At 34.9% G+C, this 14,512-nt stretch overlaps 1 non-coding gene across 1 annotated transcript; it reads left to right on the top strand.

Annotated features, from left to right (window-relative positions):
• The first annotated feature begins 5,378 nt into the window (after positions 1-5,378).
• LOC121228801 (small nucleolar RNA R71) lies at positions 5,379-5,486 on the top strand. The gene has a single exon (XR_005926375.1). It is a non-coding gene; the product is annotated as a small nucleolar RNA R71 (small nucleolar RNA).
• Positions 5,487-14,512: the final 9,026 nt, after the last annotated feature.

The following is a 14,512-nucleotide window of genomic DNA, read 5'->3' as shown; positions in this document are numbered from 1 at the left end:
AGAACCGTCTGAGGTATGGGAGGGGGTGGAGGAGGTTGAGCATTTGGGTTTCTCAAATAAACTCAGTATACAAATTGTTCAGCATTTGGAGAAAGGCATCCTGAACCTCATCTCCCTATCTCAATGTCTCAGGTTTACTTTCTACAGGCGCGGTCCCTTGTGCGGGAGCCGGCGCATTACTAGCAGCATCATCAGCCGCAGTTCCGTCAGGATTCATTACTATATTAAAATAAAACACATTTTAGAATAATCAGGAGTCACCACACTATCACAGTATATTTATGGCATGTATAGCTAGACTTTTACACACACTTTATTAGTCCGAGAACCGACTAAACCATAGCTCTGATACTACTAAATGTAACACCCCTTACCCGTATCAGTCGCTGGAACAGGGTATGAGGTATTACCGAATCATAATACATACCATTAAATAAAACCAAAACAAAAAAAATTACGGCATACAATTAGATCATGAATCATTATAACATATGCCTTTAATAATATTAGCCAATTTCAAAGGCTTCGATCAAAATAACCCGTCAAATCCTATACTTAATATTTTAAGACCTAGACAATTATGACACGTAACAAAATAACTAAGTCTACTATACATGCCATAATTCAAAATGTTTAGTTCAAATACCCAAAAATATTGATAGTGCAGGCAGATCTTCAACGATCCTTGACTCCTGTGCAAGCTGGATGACACTATAAGACAAAAGAGAGAAAAGAGGGTAAGCTTATAGCTTAGTAAGCAATTATGTAAATAATGAATAAGAATCTAATATGTTTACACAATAATTCAAGTGTATCTACTTTTAATTTCACCATTTGCTCCTCTTTGGTCAAGCTGTCTCTATTGCGTCATACTCACTAAATAAATCATAACTCGAGTTACAAAACTCAAAATTCAATTCCTTAAATTTTCCTGAAACTAGACTCATATTAATTTTTACTAATTTTTTTCTAGAATTTTTGGTCCATCCAATTAGTACAGTTTATTAGTTAAAGTTTCCCCTGTTATACAGCTCGACTGATCTGACCTCTGTTCACTACGAATTGAATTTCTCCCAGTACACAATTTAAATAGCCATGGAATCTATTTCATTTCAAACTAGACTCAATAAGGAATATAGACTATATTTCTTAATTAGTTTTGTACAATTTTTAATGATTTTTCAAAGTAAGAATAGGGGATCACATAGTCATTCTGAGCAAGTCAAACACAATTATCAATATCTCAAATTATAGAGCTCGTTTACTTTTTTTGTTTCTTTTACATGAAAATAGACTCATTAAGCTTTAAATGCATATCCCATTCAGCCTCTAATTAAATTCCTACTATTTTTCGTGATTTTTCAAATTCACGTCACTGCAACTGTCAAAAACAGTATTATTGCTAATTCACTCTTTCACACTTTCTTTGTATTTACCTCATTTAGCCTACATATCACAATTCACTTTCACCACATTCCATACATCACAAGTGTAGGTTCATGATTACAATGTCACTATAAAATTATTCCGTTGAACAATTCGGATCAATCCTCGATACTTAGTGGTTTCAGCACACAGCTCCACCATCATGTTTCATATAATTCGGCTCTCTTGTACACATGGTGAACACTTAGTACCACCCATGTGACCTAGCCAATTTATCTCGTAGCTCTCTTGCCTACATGGTGTCTTTCACTTGGAATCACACATGCGACCTAGCTACATTTACCCTGTCCCGTAGCTCTCTTTTCTACATGGGATACATCCCGTATCACACATGTGACCTAGCTACTACATAGTGTCTCGTAGCTCTCTTGTACACATGATGTGCACTTAGCACCATACATGTGACCTAGCTACATTTCATCTATATTATTCAATCTTTTCGAAAGTTTAACTGGGATTTCTCTCACTATTACTTATTTCCATTCTTTCAATAGTCGGTTTATGATTTAAAATCAACTAAAATATATAAAATAGGCTGAAATACAAAAATGTAAATGAAGTTAATGTATTATTTACATACAAACTTACCTCGGTGCAAAATATGAAAGTTTTGCAATTTAGTCTAAAACCTTTTCCTTCCCTCGTTCGAGGTCGATTCCACGCCTTTCTTGATCTATAACAACACATTTAGCTCATTTAACACTCATACTATTTATTTCAATCCAAAAATCACATTATGTAAAAATTACATTTTTGCCCCATAACTTTTACAAAATTATGATTTTTCCCCTAGGCTCAGAAATTTAATTTCAGCCCTTATTCTTATGTTTTATGACATGCTGAACATTTTTCTCTTCTATAACAACATCAAATCCTCACTCTAACATGTACTTATGAGCATTAGATATTTTTACCGATTATATCGTTTTGCTCGTTTTCGCTAAAAATCGCTTAGAAAAGATCGTTCTCCTAACCTCAAACATTCATATTCTACCATAAAACATCAAAATACATGCATATCATTCATGGGTAAATTTTTAAACATAAACCCTAACTCGAAATAATGGTAGAAATAGGTAACCCGAGCTACGAGGATTTCAAAAATGTAAAGAACATTAAAAACAGGGCTTGAATGCACTTACTATTAAGCTTGAAAGCTTTAAACAAACCCTAGCTATGGAGAACATGCAAGTTTCGGCCAAGTTAAATGAGGATGAACACATTTTTGTGTTATTTTTCCCATTTTATTTCATTTATTATGTAAATGACCAAAATGCCCTTACTACTAAACTTTCTAAAAATTCCATCCATGTCCAAATTTTTGTCCATATAAAGTATAATGGTCTAATTTCCATTTAAGGACCACTAATTAAAACCCTCATTTCAATCAAGTACTTTATGAACTAGAACACACACATTTTTCACCTATTTCAATTTAGTCCTAAACGTCAAATTAAACACCCAATCGATAAAATTTCGCAACGAAATTCTCACACGATTATGCAATCATAATATGAACACTAAAACTTAATCAAAATAATAAATTCTCAGATTCGTGGTTTCGAAACCACTATTCCATTTTGGCTCTAAATTAGGCTGTTACATAACGCCCGTGCTAAATTAACAGGTTTGCCCACGGTTTCAAAACATGGGCGTGCGATTTTGGCAGTTTTGACCACGGCCATGTTGGATGGCCGTGGAAACTTATTGCATCCCGTGTTGGGGAAAAAATTTACCCTGTTTTCACACGACCACAGCGCACGACCGTGTTGCATCCCGTGGTATGTGCACAACCTATGGCACGCCCATGTGTTTGGCTGTGTGGTTGTGAAAATCCTGTATTCAGTGACTCAGATAGTGAATTAAATGTTAAAGACTAAAATTTAAAGAAGTTAGCACCGTTAGTGCTTAGGTGCCTCCCAAGAAGCGCTTATTTATAGTCTAAGCTTGATTACCTCTCTTCTACATGGTCAAGGTTGTGCGAGGAGACACTCCTGATCCCCGCTATCAACTTTATCAACATAAGGTTTAAGACGAGTATTGTTTACCTTAAATGTGTCGAATTTGGGATGAATTACCTCGACTGTACCATATGTGAAAATACTGAATACTGTAAGAGGAATTTCTTCATTAGGTTCAGGAGTGGCAAAGCGAGGATCTGCTACATCTAGTAGTACTTTGTCTCTAACCTTAAGTTGATTTGGTTAGGTATTGAGCTTGTCCTGGCTCAGTTTTGATTTATCAGGTGTTCTCGGTTTCTATGTCCGCCATTCATCTAGCTCTTCGATTTATAGCCTTCGTTCTTCATAGATAGGTCCTTTGTTGTTGTTTGAACACGACTCATATGTTTTTTTCGAAACTCTTTCCTGCATAGAGGGTGCCACCACATGATCAGTACTAGTAGAATAATTTATACAACCACCTTCAATTTTTGATGTGTTACTCGAATTACGAGCTTGAAGGGTGATTGTTTCGTCTCCCACACGAAGTGTGAGTTCACCTGTAACAACATCAATAATGGTTCTAGCAGTTGCTAAAAAGGGTCGTCCTAAAATTAAAGGTGCGTTACTATCCTCTTCCATGTCTAGAACAAAAAAGTCTACTGGGTATATAAATTTATCGATCTTAACAAGAACATCTTCAATGATACCCTTAGGAAATCTAATGGCTTTATTAGCCAATTGAATGCTCATCCTAGTTTGTTTGGGTTTCCCAAGACCAAGCTGTTTAAACATTTTATAAGGCATAACATTAATGCTTGCCCCTAAGTCAGCCAATGCATTATGAACATCTAAACTACCAATTAAACAAGGAATCGTAAAACTCCCTAGATCCTTCAATTTGTTGGGTAGCTTATTCTGTAATATGGCTAAGCAAATTGCATTCAACTCCACATGTGACACCTCATCCAACTTTCATTTATTTGTTAAAAGCTCCTTTAAAAACTTGACTACATTTGGCATCTGCGAAAGGGCTTCAATAAATGGTAAGTTAATATGTAGTTTCTTTAAAAGTTTAAGGAGTTTACTAAATTGTTCGTCTGATCGATCTTTCCTTGTCGCATTGGGTAGGGCACACGAGGTTTATATTCTGTACTCACCGGCTTTGGGTCATTTGGGCCTACTCATTCTTACCTTTGCTTACCACCTTTTCTGGCCTTGGTTTTGCAACTAACCCTTCCTCATCTTGAATGGAAATCGTGTTGAGTTGCTCCCTTGGGTTAGATTCAGTGTTGCTCGGCAGGCTACCTTGTGGTCGTTCGGAAATCAACTTGGCGAGTTGTCCAATCTGAGTTTCGAGCCCTTGGATTAATGCTTGTTGATTTTGGAGTGTTGTCTCAGTATTCTAAAAATGAGTTTCTGACACCGAGATGAATTTGGTAGTATCTCCTCAAGGTTTAGCTTTTTCTCCTGCCGGTACGGTGGTTGTTGAAAGCCTGGAGGGGGTGGTGGTCTCTGATTTCCTTGGCCTCCCCATGAAAAATTTGGGTGGTTCCTCCAACTTGTTTTGTAAGTATTGCTATAAGGATTGTTTTGAATCGAGGATTGTTACCCATGTAATTTAACTGCTCGTTCTCCATGTTGTGGCCATAAGGTGGGTATTCTAAATTGCTTGATCCACCTTCACTTGCTTCGCACTGCATTACTGGGTGAACCTATGAAGAACTAAGAAAACCATCAATTTTCTTATTCAGGAGTTCTACCTGATTAGAGAGCATGGTGAGCAAATCGACATTATAAATGCCGGCTGTTTTCGTTGGCTTTGTCCTCATAACTTGCCACTGATAGTTATTCAGTGACATCTCCTCCATAAATTCATAGGCATCTTCAAGTGTCTTATCATTAATGGCTCCGCCAGCAGCTGCGTCAACCATCTGTCGAGTTAAAGGGCTCAGGCCATTGTGAAATGTTTGGACCTGTATCCAAAGTGGTAACCCATGGTAAGGGCATCTTCGCAAAAGGTCCTTGTATCTCTCTCATGCATCGTAGAGTGTTTTTAAATCCATTTGCACAAAAAAGGAGATATCATTACGTAATTTTTCCATTTTAGCCGGCGGAAAATATTTTAATAAAAACTTTTCGGTCATTTGTTCCCAAGTAGTTCTGTAACACCCTTTATCCATATCCAAGGCTGGAACAGAGTACGAGGCGTTACCAGACTTAACAATACACATAGACCAAAACCGGGCCATAAAATTTCATTTAATTCAAAACTTTTCGAACATATGCATAATAAACAAAGCTAACTATATCATCACATCAAAAAATAAGACATGGCACGATTAATTAAACTTATAAACCATAATGGATAAGGACTACATCTCATGATCATATACGATAACTCAATGCAAACTGCTACGTATGGTCAAAATCATAATAAAAATACATATCACAAACCAACTTCCTATACATGCTACTCACTTGATATTTCTAATATTTGAATTAATTCTCCCAAAATGATAGTTTGATAGTGTGATTTTGCCTCCGACGATCTCCAACCCTGAGCCGACCTACCAATACTAAAGAAATGGAGAGGATGGGTAAGCTTTACGCTTAGTAAGTTCATATGAAAGTAATAAGCAATTACTACCATGCTTTTCAAGATAAAACACTATAATTGAACAATTACACATTTTCAGGTTAAACTGTGTTATCGAGTTACAGTTACTAAATCATTCATATTTGAAGCTACAAAACTCTAAATTTAGTTTTGTTAATTTTCCTTGAAACTAGATTCATATATCTTTCTCCCATAAAATTTCCAGAATTTTTGGTTCAGCCAATTAGTACAGTTTATTCATTAACATTTCCCCTGTTTCAGGGTACAACTACTCTGAACCCTGTGCACTACGAACCAAATTTCGACCTGTACGGAATTTCAACGACCATGCTGTTTGTTTCCCTTAACAATAGATTCAATAAGGAATCCATTCTTGTAAGGTATGACTCTTAATAATTTTGTTACAATTTATGGCGAATTTATAAATTCAAAACAGGGGATCTCGAATTTATTCTGACACTGTCTCACAAAAATTATAATATCACATAATATATAACTCTTTTGCTCCCCCTGTTTCTTTTATATGAAAATAGACTCATTAATATTTAATTCATAATTTTTTTGAAATTTAATTCAACTTACACAATTTTTGGTAAATTTTCAAAGTCACACAACTGCTGCTGCTCAACACTGTTTTACTACTAAAGTTCACTTTTACACAATTCACTTAATCCATTCCATTTTACCGAGGTTCGCTCAAATATCGAGCATATTGCTCATAAATTCAAATAAACATACACTTGCACTTGTTCATCACATAATCACTTTCACATGTATTTTCATTTAATCGATTTCCCGTTGAACTCATCGGAATAATAACAGATACACAATTGCCTGCACATTTTCCCATTTCCACACTTGTAGCCGAAGCTATCTGGTACGCATAGTAGCCTGCACTTAGTACTACACATGCGACCAATAATCTGGTACATGTAGTAGCCTGCACTTAGTACTACACACATGATCACAGTTTTCAGGTTCGCATAGTAGCCTGCACTTAGTACTACACATGCGACCAATTATCCGGTACACGTAGTAGCCTGCACTTAGTACCACATACGTGACCTCACAATTGTTCATTTGTATCGTTTCTATTCCGAAGGTTCAACCGGGAAATTCCTCACTTTTCAACATTTTACTAAATTGTCCGTAATCAATTTAAATTCATAACTTACATCAAATAACCATTTGATAGGCAGCCACATTTCATATGATATCAAAATATAATAACATAAAAAGAATCGATAGATTATTTATGTACGAACTTACTCAAAGTGTCGATCTCACTGTCCATAGTACCAATTGTCCATTCATAGTATAATAAGACACAACTCAAATATCAAATCAGCTTTTAAGAATTTACATAACATATATCACATATTTCATATATCACTTGTCATGTATCATCATTTTCTTGCATTTCATGTAACATTCTTTCATGTCATATTTCCACATCATAAATACCATTCCATCAACTTTTCCAATATATTAATTCATACAATATATGCAATAATAGTAAGAAATATAATTCAAACATAACATTGCATTATTATTATCATACGAACTTACCTCGATCCAGAAACGACAATTTACCATTTTAGTCTATAACCTTGTATTTTCCCGATTTAAGCCTGAATCTCGATTTCCTTCATCAATAATATCACATTTAGCCTAATAAATAGTCATACTATTCATACAGGTCCAAAAATCATTTTTTTACACATTTTCATTTTGACCCCTAAACTTTTGCATATTTGGACTTTTTCCCCAAGGTTCAGAAATTTAACTTCATCCTATTTTATTATGTTTTATGACATGCTAATCATTTTTCCCTTCTATGGCAACATCAAATTCTCACTGTAACATGTACTTATGACTATTAGGTATTTTTACCGATTAAGCCCTTTTACTCGTTTTCACTTAAAGTCGAGTAGCACAAGTTGTCTAACATAATTTAAAACCTTATATTCTATCATAAAACACCAAAATACACAAATTTCACATATGGGTATTTTTCCAATTATGAACCCTAGGTTGAATTATTGCTAGCATAAGCTAAATCAAGTTACCGAGACTCCAAAAACGTAAAAATCATTAAAAACGAGGCTAGAACGGACTTACAATTAAGCTTGGAAGCTTGGAAACCCTAGCCATGGAGTCTCCCTTGCTATACACGCCCATGGTGAAGAAGATGAACAAAATTGGCTTTTAATTTTGTATTTTAATTCATTTTACCCCTAAATGACCAAAATGCCCTTTTTACTAAACTTTCCAAAAATTCCATCCATGTCCAATTTTTGTCCATAAACTTAGAAATTGGTCAAATTGCTATTTAAGACCTCCTAATTAATATTTCAAAGCAATTTCATACTAGAAACTTCTAGAATGCAAGTTTTGCAACTTATTCAATTTAGTCTCTAACTTCAAATTAAGCACTTTATGCATAGAATTTCTTATTGAAAGTTTTCACAGAATCATGCAATCATATCATAGACCTCAAAATAATCATAAAATAATTATTTCTATCTCGGATTTGTGGTCACAAAACCACTATTCCGATTAGGCCCTAATTCGGGATATTACAAGTTCACCCTCGTTGTAACGAATCCAACCACTGTTTAGCTCTGTTTCTCAATGAAAAATGGAATAACAGAAGGCAAATGGCATCATCAGAAACACTATTAATTTTAAATGTATCACATAGTTCCAAAAAGTTTACCAAGTGAGCGTTGGGATCTTTGTCCTGCAAACCATCAAACTGAACAAATTGTTGTATCATTTGAATTGTGTTAGGTTTCAGTTCAAAAGTATTTGCAGATACGGCAAGTCTAACTATGCTTGATTCAATTCCTATTAAAGAAGGATTAGTATAATCATACATAGTGTGCGGAGCAGGATTTTGATTAACAGCAATCACAGGAGGTAGCGGATTTTCTTGGTTTTCAGCCATCTCCTTGGTTGTGGTTGAATTATCGTCCTCTTGCTCTTCTTTTGTGTATCTTAGGCTTCGCCTTATTTCTCTTTGGTTTCTGCAAACTGTGCGATCGATCTCACTATCAAACAGTAATGGTCCTGACGGGTTTCTTCTGGTCATAAACTAGAAAAACCTATCAGAAGAGAATAAATGAAGAATTAGAAAAGGAAATGAATATTTAAATTGTAATAAAAGTAAAATGTCTAAAGTAATAAAAATCCAGTGTTCCTAATATCCCAATTACCTAGTAACGGTGCGAAAAACTTGATACGTGATATTCCTAACAGGTTTTAAAAATTTATAAATGAATCATTCTTGAGACTAATTTATTATCACGATTAAGGTAAGTGTACCTATCGAACAGTAGTATAGTTCAGCAAGACCGGATTGTCCAACCCAAAGGAACTATGAGTACTAGTATTTACTTTCTTTTTATTATCTAGCCTAAAAATTAAGAGGTTTGGTTATCTAAACTAATTACTAACTAAAAATGCATAGAAAGAAAACTTGGGAAAATACTTTTGGGAAAAAATTCGATTGATTGAGATAATACCTAAGGAAAAACCCACCTAGACTTCACTTATTATTTGACCCTGAATCAGACGATTTATTCATTTGACTTGATCTATAGAAATCCCTAAGTCATATTATTATCTCTCTTGAGACTAATAACATCTAACCCTAGGTTGAATAATTGAAATCTCTTTCTAATTAACACCCTAGAATTGATTAACTCGATCTATGGATTCCTTTATTAGGTTTCACCCTATTTCAAAAAAATATTGTCACCCTATCTCTAGGCGTGCAATCAACTACGCTTACTTAAGACAAAATTACTCTTAGACAGGGTCTATTACTCATCTGAATAAGAGCTTAACTTGGATCAATATCCTAGAATATTAAAACAAGAATTAAGAATACATAATTAAGAACAAGTCAAATATTTATCATACAATTCAAATAATAATAACAAGATCCATCTTAGGTTTCATTCCCCTTAGGTATTTAGGGGGTTTAGTTCATACATATGAAAGAAAACATCTCAAAAGCATAAAGATAACAAAACATAAGAAAACCCAAAACTCTTGAAGGAACTTGTAGGGAGATCTTCAGTCTTGATGATGAATCTTACTTCTGAGATGGATCAATCCGCTTTCCTTGAGTAATTCTTTGCTTCTACTCTGCGTCCCCCTCTTAAGTGCCTTATAAGGTGTTTAAATAGGCTTTTGGATGCCTAAGAGCCCTAAAAATTGGCCTTTTCTGAATAGGACCAGGCTTGGGCTCGGTAGGGACAAGCCTGTGTGACACGCCCGTGTGCGATTGCTCTAGCCCGTGGTCAAGGCTGTTGAATATGCACGGGCATATAGTCTACCCGTGTAAGTTGTATTTCAATCCTACCAAATGGACACGGCCGTGTGACACGCCCGTGTGAGGAAGTCCAAACCGTGTTGATTTCCCTTGTGGGTTAATTTTCTCCGTTTTTGGCCCGTTTCTCACTCTTTTTACTCTCCTATGCTCTCCTAAGTATAAAACATAAAATTAAAGGATTAGGAGCATCAAATTCACCAAATCTAAGGAGAAGCGATTCATAAATGGGCTAAGCATGGGATAAAAATATGTATAAATTACAGTTTATCAAGTAGCATTCCTTGAATCTTGAATGAATCTGCCTTTTACAGCTACTTATGTATATAGTTATGAATAAGAGATGCTCCAAAGTAGGTGAACTGTGCAATGTTAAGGATAGAACACTCCAATGCAATTGTTAGAAAAATGAATCTGGTCAAAGCTTGTCGTTGCATGAGTGTATGTCAGTGCAATTACGTACTCCCTGGGGTTTGTTGCACTCGATCATAACTTCTCAGGAACAAGGGTACAGTAATGCAACGATATCCCTTAGTCACACACAAAAAAGACATATATTGTACAATAAATGTTGTATTGGTAGATAGAATTTTGGATTTAAAGCATGATGCTGGTTTTGATAAAGTTGCAATATTATTCATTCATACTCATGTATTGTCGATGCAACATTTTGTCATTTGAATTTGACTCATTCATTGGGATTTGGGTGATTCAAGTTGCTAGAATGATCATTTGCCTTAGTGTATTCTTGTGTAGCCTTGCTAGTTTCTGTTTTACTTGAGGATAAGTAAAAACTCAAGTTTGGGGGTTTGATAGTACTAGAAAAAAACAAATGTTTCCTCCCTTCTTATTGGTTAATTTGTTCCCATGTAGTTATCTTTAGTACATATTTTAGCATTTTTTAGTTCCGTAAATTGCATTTTATAACTCAGTGGATCTTAACTTATTTATCCTTAATTTCATCAAGTTTTGGTACTGATGTCACTGCATGAGTATTTCGAGATTGCGCCAAGAATTGTCGCCGCACCTGACAACTATCCAGATAAGAGCAAAAATGAGTGAGCTGGCTAGTCCAGTACAACCAACTTGTATGTACAGAGGCAACATGGTTGTGCTATTTGGATAAATATTAATATTCACGTGAAAAGAAAAGGGAGGAGGTTATTTTCTTTAAGGAGATTATCTTCTTCAACCTATCTTTTGAAGCTTTTTAGCTATGGCAGTTTAAGCCTCGTACAGGTGAACCGACATGAAATGGATGCAAATTAGCTCTTGACGAGGAGCCCTGAGTGTGACATAAGAGGGACTTGAGAGATCAAGCTGAGATTTTCTAGGAATAATACTCTCCACTTGTTTCTTTTATATTTCTTTTCTAAACGCTAGTGATTACTTTCTATTTCATGTTTGTAGATTAGATGAATTTAATTCACTTGTTCTTAATAGTGTTCCATTGCCATCATCGGAAGGAGTGGCTAATGTGTATGTTTAAGTCATAGATTAAATGTAGAAGTTAAGCTTGGTAAGATATTCATTGCAACTTAATGCATCGGCAATCACCTATCCTTTTATACCTTGTGAGGACTTAGTAGTCTATTGAATATTTACACTAGTCTATTGAATATTTACACTGGGGATCCCAGTTTATCATTATCATATTTTATCTTATTCTTTTCAAGATATTGCTTCAACAATTACTCTCACAATTTATCTCATTTCTATCTATTTATTACACTGACATTGATAGACAAAAGACGACCATCCTCATGGGATCGATATTCGACAGACTCATATCTGTCTACTATACTTGTATTGCCAGTGTACACTTGCACATTATTGCTGTGACGTTAAACAACAGATCAAATGCCAAAATAGGTAATTTATTCCCATCCCCCTTACTTTTTAAGTTTATAAAAAACCCCATTTTTTGCAGTGTCGCCCTCACTCTTTGGCTTATTTACACCCGTAACCCTTTTTGTTTATTCAAACCTTCGATTTAATCCAAAATTTCAAAATTAAAGGCAATTTATTTTCTACATCAGTCCTCTGTCTTCCACATTTTTTTATCTTTTAGTCCCAAAATCAATCTATGTCATTTTATTTCCGTCTTTAATAAGTTATTTACATTTATATCTTCCCTTTCATTTGCTTTTTTACCTTATTTATTTGATGTCAATTATGAACTTTATTTTAAATTTTTTTTATATTTATTCACACTTGTATAATTTTTATTTATTCTTATTTCATCTTGAATTATTTTCATGTCTATATATATTTTTTTACACATTCCTCTTACATACATTTTAATATTATTTGTTTATGTTACTTTGATTCCTTTATAGTATAATGAATAAGGTGTATTATTTTTATTATTATCATCATCATGTCAAAGTCTTATTTCTTTCATTTATTTAAGTTTCCTTTTTATTATTTCCCTTTTTGAAAGCTAAATACAATAATTCATGTGACAACTAAATACAATACAAAATTTATTTGGATTTTGGTAGCTTCAACTATAAGGTGTGACTCTATAGGCTATTGTAATGTTGGTAGTAATACTAGAACATTTCTAACATTACAAGAAATGAGTGGCATCTAGCAATGCATCATTGCTACCCAAGTTACAAGAAGTCGTGATTCGACATAACCTTTCTGTGATAATCTTTTCATGTATTATATCATTTTATCCTTAATTTCTAGATTGGACAAAAGTCATAGAATAATCACACTTGTATAGTTCGATCTCATATTTCTTGATTTTTTGAGTATCAACTTATTCGAGCATGGCCATGCATTTCTAGTCTCACTTCATCAAGAGGCCTAAGGTATTGCTCTCATTATGTAGGAGGGATAAATCTTATATTGATCAACCATATCCCACCTTATGCATCATGGTATATCCAACATCAACCTTTATAGCACAACCTGTTATGGTATACATTTGACTGTATCAAAATATACGACTCATGATGTTGGGACAATGATGATCTCTATAACACCCCAAACCCGGCCTGGACATTATGATCGGATCTGCGATGTCACATTGAAGTGAGTTTTGAAAATTATCGTCTGTTCAAATAAAAGTTCGTACAATCTTAAAACCCTTGTAGTGATCTTTTAAAAATAATTCCAAGTATCATGCTTGTTGATAAAAACTCGATTGTTTAGACAAATGTTAAGTATATTGAATTGTTATTAGTTTTTGAAAACGTTTTTTCTTGCGGAAGCTAGAGAAACACGTTGTATATTTGTGGTGTTTTGAAAACATGTATCCTTTTGAAAACACACATCTTAAAGCTAGCAGATATAATGAAACAATTAGAAATCCAAAAATTTAAAAATAAAACTTTAAAAGGCCTTATTACATAACCAAAAACCCAAATTAATTAACTTAAAGGGTAAAACAAAGACAGTAATCAAAATCAGCCTGTGGCCCCATCGAGTCCCTCCCAACACCGGCCCATCCAGGGATTACCTACACAGGAAAGTAGAGGGGTGAGTTTATGAAAACTCAGTGTGTGATTCCCTTTTCACTAATGAAACAATCCATAGGCAAAACTATTTGGGCCTAAGCCGGTTTCAATAGCAGTCCAGTATCAGTGTGGGCCTTAGCCTATTACACTAATAGAAATGCAACAAAAATCCTACCTATCCATCCCATACACTCCACTCCGTCCAGCCCTACACTCCATGTGGGGATAAAATCGACCCACCCATCCCTACACTCCAAATATAACATCGGTTGCGGCACTATTCAGTAATTGCAGCCAGGCTGCCAGTAATTGTAGCAGAGCTACTAGTACAGTACACTTCCTCCAATAAATATATCAAACCCACCCCTATGCAACGTGTCATGTCATAATATATACGTGTATGCAAAATGTCATGCTCTAATACAGTCAAATATAGCATAGGGGTATATCAGTCATTTTACCTCTAGGGGTATAACAGTTATTTCGATAGTACTGGATCTAAGCGTACTTACCGACCTATTAGTAAGCCCATAGGCATCTTGGGTGACCCGTGCGACTTAATCAAACAAACAGTGGAAGTGGGCCCCAAAGCCCGTAACATGGACCGTGTGGCCCAAAATGACCTAAGCCCACGAAATCACTCGTGGTAATCTCTACAATCACATGTTTACGCTTATGCGTTTAGATGACCACACAG

Source organism: Gossypium hirsutum, chromosome A04, assembly GCF_007990345.1.
Source record: "Gossypium hirsutum isolate 1008001.06 chromosome A04, Gossypium_hirsutum_v2.1, whole genome shotgun sequence".
In the NCBI taxonomy this organism is placed as follows: domain Eukaryota; kingdom Viridiplantae; phylum Streptophyta; class Magnoliopsida; order Malvales; family Malvaceae; genus Gossypium; species Gossypium hirsutum.
Note: the sequence above shows the minus strand (reverse complement) of the source record. Positions and strands in the feature narration are given on the sequence as shown.